The 7,586-nt window shown below is 35.6% G+C and overlaps 1 long non-coding RNA gene across 1 annotated transcript; it reads left to right on the top strand.

Moving 5' to 3' along the window:
• The first annotated feature begins 4,195 nt into the window (after positions 1-4,195).
• On the top strand, positions 4,196-6,722 carry LOC113998839. Its single transcript, XR_003544625.2, has 4 exons — positions 4,196-4,419; positions 5,016-5,175; positions 5,598-5,827; positions 6,479-6,722. It is a non-coding gene; the product is annotated as an uncharacterized LOC113998839 (long non-coding RNA).
• The last annotated feature ends 864 nt before the right edge of the window (positions 6,723-7,586 follow it).

Raw genomic sequence — 7,586 nt, forward strand, 5'->3', positions numbered from 1 at the left:
AAAGAAGTCTGAGGCAACTGTAAGCCATCACAGTCTCGAAATGACTAAAATTATCTGCAGCACACTCAAAACGTAAAATCCTTGAGGTAGGTAATCTGAAGGCTTTCATATCACATCTTCTTTTAAGAAAATAGCATGTCTAGGAAGTAGAATGCAGTAGAAGGAACTAAAAGATATATTTTGATAACATTTTCTACTGTCAGTATGATTTTGTCTTACTGATTTGCCTGCGTGGACACTGTTTGGTTGTTCATTACATGATACTTTTGATTTTAGCATGGATGGTATGGTAAACCTAGGAATTACTACTTTCCTGTTTCAAAGATACTTCTTTTGTAGTTTGTTTTCCCCATACTTCTAGTTATTTCAGATAGTTAAAAATGTTCTTGATTTGATTTCCAGGCTACAGAGGACAATATTTGTTATATCTTCAATCTAAAACTTCTTTATGTCCCTAATTTTTTATTAATAGCTTCACTTATGAAGAAATTGAATTTAGTCCATATGGACTTTTCCATTAGTGTATGATTTTTACAGATAGTTCCCTCCACTTTGTGCAATAATGCCCTTAAAAGATATCTGGAGCCAAGTTGATGCCCTGGAAAAATGCCAGATAGGGATAGCATAGAAGAAAGAAGGAATGCAGACAGAACTTTCTCCTTTTCTATTCCTATCACAAGGGTACTGAAGCAATGGGTGTAGTGATGATAGTACCTATTTCTGAAATCATCCATATTTCTGATACAATTAAAAAAAAAAAAAAAACAAACAGGCTTGGGTGTTATTTTTCTCAGTTGTTACTATCAAAGGTCACGTTCTTCATGGAAAGAGTTCATAATAACTTCAAATTTGAGGAGATAGTTGAAATAAATTATTTTGGTCAAATCACAGTCAGTACTGCTTTGCAGACTCAGAAATTGGTCCAACAGTTTTTAATTAAAAAATTATCTTCTGCACAGAATCACGGCCATTGCACCAACAGACAAAAAGACTAAGATACTTTTAGAAAGAAATATTCCATCTAAAGGAAAACAAATACAAATATTATGGAAAGAGGGAACTTTAAAGTTACTGGTCCTACTGGTTCTACTGTCTACCAAAGTGAACAAAAATCTCCAACGATCTGGGCATAGAACAAACCAAAAGAATGAGTTACTGAATTAAAATGGTTTGAGGCACAGAGTCTACTACAAAAAAACCTAGGCAAACAGTTCCTCTGTAAAATGAATGATGTAATGAGGAAAAAAGTAGGCATTTTCTTACATTTTAAAGAGTAAAAGAACAGACTACATAGAAATTGCAGACTACATAGTCTTTGGAGTTTGCTGAAGTTGTTGGGATGTGTTCCAACCACCTCGCAGATTTTAAAAGAGATATAGTCAGTGCAGAATTCCCAGTAGTATATCAAAAGACACTCTCAGGTTAGTAATAGTAATGATAATAACAATAATTCTAACACAGATTTTTACTGAGAAGCCAAGAACAACATATGGAAAGGTGTCATATATTTCCATGATTCTGGCCTGATCTGATCATAACACTAAGAAATAAAGTCAGTGAAGGTTTGGGGGTGTGGATTGTTAGGGGCTGCCTAAGCCATAAACAGGATTCCTGAAACAGTTGCAATTGGACCCATTCACATCTGTTCACCTTCTCATCAAAAACCCTCGCCTTTATTATGGAGACTAATACGAACAGAGGGCAAGAGCTGAACTTGATATTTGGAAGCCTAGTGTAGTAGTCTGAACAGGTATTTGTTTTGATTTTTCCTTATAATGCTGGGCAAAATAGCAGTTACCCAAGCAGACTTTTTCTTGAAAGAGAGGCAGAGTTGGCACTAGGTGGCAGGAACTTCTATGGTTGTCCCCAGGCTGACTGGCTCCATTACTCCAAAGCCAACCGAGCTGGCTCCACATCTCAGTGATGCAGTGTGATTAACTACACTGATTGTAGTTCTCCCCACACTGGTCCTCTGAGCTAAAAGTAGATGAGTTTACTGACTAATAATTTCATAAAAGTTGATGATCCCAACTCTGTATATCACAATTCAAATATTTAGGCACGAAAATTGTCTGAGTATCTTTTTTTTTGTGATAGAGGAGAAATTATTCACTGAAGTTTTTGATTAAAGTTTAGCTGTTTAACCAAACTTTTCTTCTCTCTGAGGTCAAGTAAACTCCTCTTTCATATTGATAGGGTTCACCAATCCTTATACTGATTTCTTTCTTACTAAGATTTAGAAAATTATTCTTAATCATTAATTGCCAAATAAATTGCAGCCCAGAGGAAAGAAAGCTTATGGGCTGCTTTTTCAATGCTAAAAATGTCGTGCTTGAATTTTGAAATTAGACAAGATGTTCAGTAACAGATGGATTTTCCATCCTGCTGTCTATTGATCTAATCATCAATTGGTGGATCTATCTTTTAAACCTGTGGAGTAATACCTTGTCTGTCCATAGATCTGTTAGTCTGTTTCAGTCTTGTTCCACCAAAATAAAGTAATTTGTTCCTAAATGTGTTTCACATTAACATTGTTCTTTTCTTGATTTTATTGAAAGTAGTTATGTGCTGTTTCATCAGTTGTGCAGCAATTATGATGATAAAATAGAGTCATAAGGGCAAAAAATCAGAAATACATAAAGAATGTGGTACAACTGCAACATAAATTGAAAAGACATTCCTGTTCTGTAATATATTTCCAAACTGGCAATTTATCAGAAACTCTTTCTCTAAAAAAAGAATCCCTTAGTTAACAAGCCTGGAATAAACTCTTACTCAAAACCGAAAGGTCTGACCCAGCTGTTGGCATTATTCATATGAAATATTTCACTGGCATAATTAAAAAATACTTTAACTTCTTGTTTCAAGTATTGTTGAATGCAAATACTGCAGGCCAAGCTCTTTCTTTCAAAATAAATGAGCAGTTGCAGAACAATAAAAACAGTTGAGGCATTTATGCTAAGACATGAAAAGCGGGATGCCAAGGCGGGTTTCTAAACCACATTCCAAGCATTTTAAATGCCTTTTGATTGTTACCACAAATCCACCAATTGTTGTGAAAACGGTATGTGTCATCAAGCCACAGGCGAGGCCTTGAATACATCTGGCTCGATGTTTGTGGCATTGATGTTAAAACACTGCTCAGTCACAGTTATGCAGCAACTATTCCCAGTCCCACATCACCATCCTTTTGTAGGAGCATGTCTGCCTCCCTGTTAATGGCATAAATTAATTCAGAAAATCAGGATGAATTCATGCATTCTTTTCTACATGAAACACATTTATGATTTTTAAGTTACATCACACAGTGAAACTACATTCTTTCCTCAGTCACTATTTTCTGTGTTCTGTTAAGGCTCCAAATTCCCTCAGAACTTTCCTGTCATGGAGGTATGCTGTCTTTCCATATTTTAAGATGCTGTTTTATGCTGCTCTAAATACCAGAATAAGAGTACAAGTAATTTAAACTGAAATGCTTATTGTGTAAATTTCTGTCACTCTCCAAACCAATAATAGTGACAAAGGATTTTTGGAGAGGATGCCATATGTAGGACTTCTTTAGTCCATTTTCCCCTGAACATGTTTTCTTTCTCCACCTCAAAATTTTGTTTGTGTGGGAAGTGTAAAATTTGCCTCGGTTTTGGTCAGGCAGAAGTCTGTCCAGAAGAAAATCCTCGGTAAATAGCTACTCCACATGCATATGGACTTAACAACTATCGTGCATTTGATCTTCAATGTACAAAAGCAGAGGCCCTGATACTGCCGGTGTTCAACACCCTCATTTCAGTTGATCGGGAAAATCTATTGGTCTATGTGTTTAAAAACATATCACTGGTCCAATGTACTGTGGGTTCAAGACTAATATATCAAAACTAGTATATCTGTAATTCTGTTCAGAATTTCCTGGATCAAAATATAAAAGAAATCAAATAAATCACAGTTAATTGTTGTAGATCTGATTGAGAAGAAAAGCACTTGGACTTGGTGAACTTCATGAAATTCTCATGGGCCCACTTTTCAAGCTTGTGCAGGTCCCCTCTGGATGGTATGCCTCCCCTCTGTTGTGTCAGCTGCATTGCTCAGCATTGTGACATCTGCAGGCCTGATCTCACTTTCTATGTCATTGATAAGGATGTTAAAGAGCACTAGCTCCAACAAAGATCTCTAAGCAACACCACTCCACTGGCCTCCAGCAGGACATAGAGCCATTGACAACAACTCTCTGTCTGTGTCCACACAGTCAATTCCTTATCCAACAAAGAGTCCACCCTTTAAATCCATGTGTCTCCATTTGGAGATGAGGAAGTTGTGTGGGACCATGCCAAAAGCTTGATAGGAGTCTAGGTAGATGACATCAGTCATTCTTCCCTTGTCAACTATTGTAGTCACTCTATCATAGAAGGCCACCAGATTGTTCAGGTGAGCATTTACATACAGAGATGGCATTTGACACTTTGGAAATAACATTAGATGTCGTAACATGTTTTGTTTTCAGATTGGGTGCAAAAGAAGGGGAAACTGAACACCAGCTGTAGGCATTCACCTCTGGATAACAATACTTCTGTGATGCCAATATTGTCTTTATCCCGCAGAAAAGCTTTCTCAGCATTACATCAAAGAGATGAGATTAGACCTCAGGCGGTTGATTCCCTGTCCTCTCTACAGACATCATTTGGCTCTAAGAAGTAGGAAGAAAATCTTTAATTTAGAGTAGTACTGGATGAACTTCAAATGATCCAGTGAGCCCTGATATTTATCTGTTCTCTTTGATGAGATGTCTGGAAGAATTTCCTGTTTCTAATGTGATTGAAAAAATTGAGACACTTTCCAAAGAAGTTTCATAACTTTTCACTTCTGGTGTTGCTTATAACAAGGAAGAACAGACTTTGAAAACCAGGGGAACTCCCTCATAAAATGTTCCAGGAATTTTCTGAGCTTCCTGGAAGTTCGAAATCTGGCTCAGTCAGCCTTAGCAAAGTCTTGAGTAATATCTTCATTTTTTTCTTACATGTCAGATCTTGCTTGTGTTTTATTCATAAGTAATGAAAGAGCAAAGGAAGAACTTAAGAGACTAGAAAGAAAACGGCTGTCCCATCATGGTCTTAGAAGTTCAACTTTAGTCTTCTTTCGGTAACCTCACCTGACAAGACAGGACAAGGGTTTGCTATCCAGCAAGTAAGAAAGGGGAATGGAAGCGTATGTGGGAGAGATTATTTGTATATCAGTTTAACCATATGCCTAGTTGTTTGGGGGAATTCTTTTCCTTTGAAGGTATCTGTTTAATAAAAAATGTAGTTTTCTACAGAATGTGCCAATATAGAATCTAAATGGCCAGGGAGCTTTCATTGTCTGTAGAACACCTGATATCATTCTAAACTTTGTGCACTTCACTGAGGCTGGAAACATAATGTTATGACCATAAATCATTCTCATGCTTTCAAAAACACTGCTTTTAAATTAGTATTATTTAAATTTTCATTTATTGAAATATCATATATTTTGGTTAATGGACTCTACCTGATACATCCACTAGGGTTAGGACAAGATCTAGAATTATAGGGACGATATTCATGTTACTGTTGCCAAATCCTTTGCAGGAAGTTTGCAAACTGGAGCAGATAAAAGCTGCTATTGAATGCTTCAACACATACAAGAAATAAATAAACCAAGGAAAATGCAATGAGAACTGGAATCTGATTTCTCCTCCAGGCAGTGTAAATAGTATCTATATGACATCTACAGAATGAAACAAGGAATATGAACTCCAGAGAAAACAGAAGTAGTCTATGGAACATAAAAAGTTTTAAGAACTCCTTTTGCATGCAAGGTGAGCAAAAATACTAAGACATAATGACTGGGACTACATAATACATGGGAAAATATAAACTAGGACAAATACTGTTTTTATGAATTAACATGTTAGTGGCCTAACTGGAATTTTAGAATTCCTAGTATTTTTTCTCATTGATGAGCTCACACCCAATGAATTTCTGTCACTGGAAAGGAGAGTGAGATTGAAGAAAGAAATGAAAACTGGATCTTAGAATAGAATAGACTGGAAAGAACAGAACACAGAGGTCGAACACTAAATGTCTGTGTCAAGGAATGGAAGTCAAAAGGACAGTTTTTACTGAAATGTCTGTTTCCAATAAATATTCTTTGTCATATGGTAGCAGTCAGATTCACAAATGTAATTATTTCAGACATACCAAGGATGAAAGTGACTATCAATATTTGGTCATCAAGTAGATGTTTTGTTGAATAAAAAAATCTTTTGAGATGTCTGTTATTTTTTCTAACCTGCAATATTAAACTGCTATTTCAAAACATAGCCAAGTATAATTATGCTATTTCAAAAGATTGTAAACTAAGATTAAGAAACATAAAAATTATATTTTTCTGAGCAATCTGAATTAATTTCTTTTATGTGTATGCACATGATGACAGTCTTTAATGATATCACATTCATTATTTTCAGTCTCATTCAGTGTTCAGGATGGCTGTGGAGGTGAATCAGGGTTGAAGAGTGAGCAGTCAAGGGATCAGCAACTATGTTCATTGAAGAAGCTGCTTTTTCATTGTTCGCTAAAAAAAGAACAATATGACTTGTAGATCCAACAGCATCTTGAATTAAATTAGAAGAATTCTGGATACTCCAAGCCTCCAACAAATCTGATGCTATACAGGACTCTAAGAGACAATAACTAATTTGGTACTTTCCATTTTCCAGGTGCCTATCATAATATAATTATCACAGACCTGTAGAAATACTGAGCATTAACACCTCCCTCCTGAGTTACATTGAGCTGTATGATGACATTTTAGAGTTCTTAACAGTGCTAATGTATCTGAAAAAAACAAGCCCTAGACTGTTCAATGAGGCACTTTAATTAGTGAAAATATTTGACCCTAATTTAACCTTGTGATATGCAGACCAATGAATTTTTGCACTAGAAATAAAATTATTCCCCTCCTTTTGTTGAAATGTTTCCAAGATTAATTTCTCAACTTGTGAAATATTTATATATGATAGTGATAAATATGATTGAAAACTCATAAGAAAATTAATATTCTGCCTTTGGAGCAATGTTTGAATAATGTGCATGAAGTAGGATATTGGGCCACCCACTGAACAATAAAACAAATTGTGAAATAGTTTCTCATTTAGGAAAAAAACTATCTATCATTTGCACTTATTGAGGCAGAGTCCCCATGAGGGAGAAATTTATACGATCGCGTAATTGAAAACTGTTAAAAACAGTGCTTTAATGTACCAGGAAATGCATTAAGATTTCAGTCTTAATCCTCTGCTTTTCTCCACACTTGAATGCTTCCCTCTTAATAGTATTTTCCCTTTTTAGACCTTTTTATGCATAATTTTGTGTTTTGGCTAAAGAAATTTTCCCAGAACCACTTTTGAATGTAAATTCTGCTCTTGTTAAATGGCTTTTTTCTATTCCCGGTGTCAAAATTCATATTGACATAAATAGCTACATCAGAATGAGTTGTCAATATGTTTTGCTGCTTGTACAGTCTCAGATTATTGTAATCTGCTGTTTGAACATCCAAATCACTCACATTGCATA

This window comes from Pipra filicauda, unplaced genomic scaffold (genome assembly GCF_003945595.2).
Source record: "Pipra filicauda isolate LSUMZ 115617 unplaced genomic scaffold, ASM394559v2 scaffold229_size1253498_pilon, whole genome shotgun sequence".
Taxonomy (NCBI): domain Eukaryota; kingdom Metazoa; phylum Chordata; class Aves; order Passeriformes; family Pipridae; genus Pipra; species Pipra filicauda.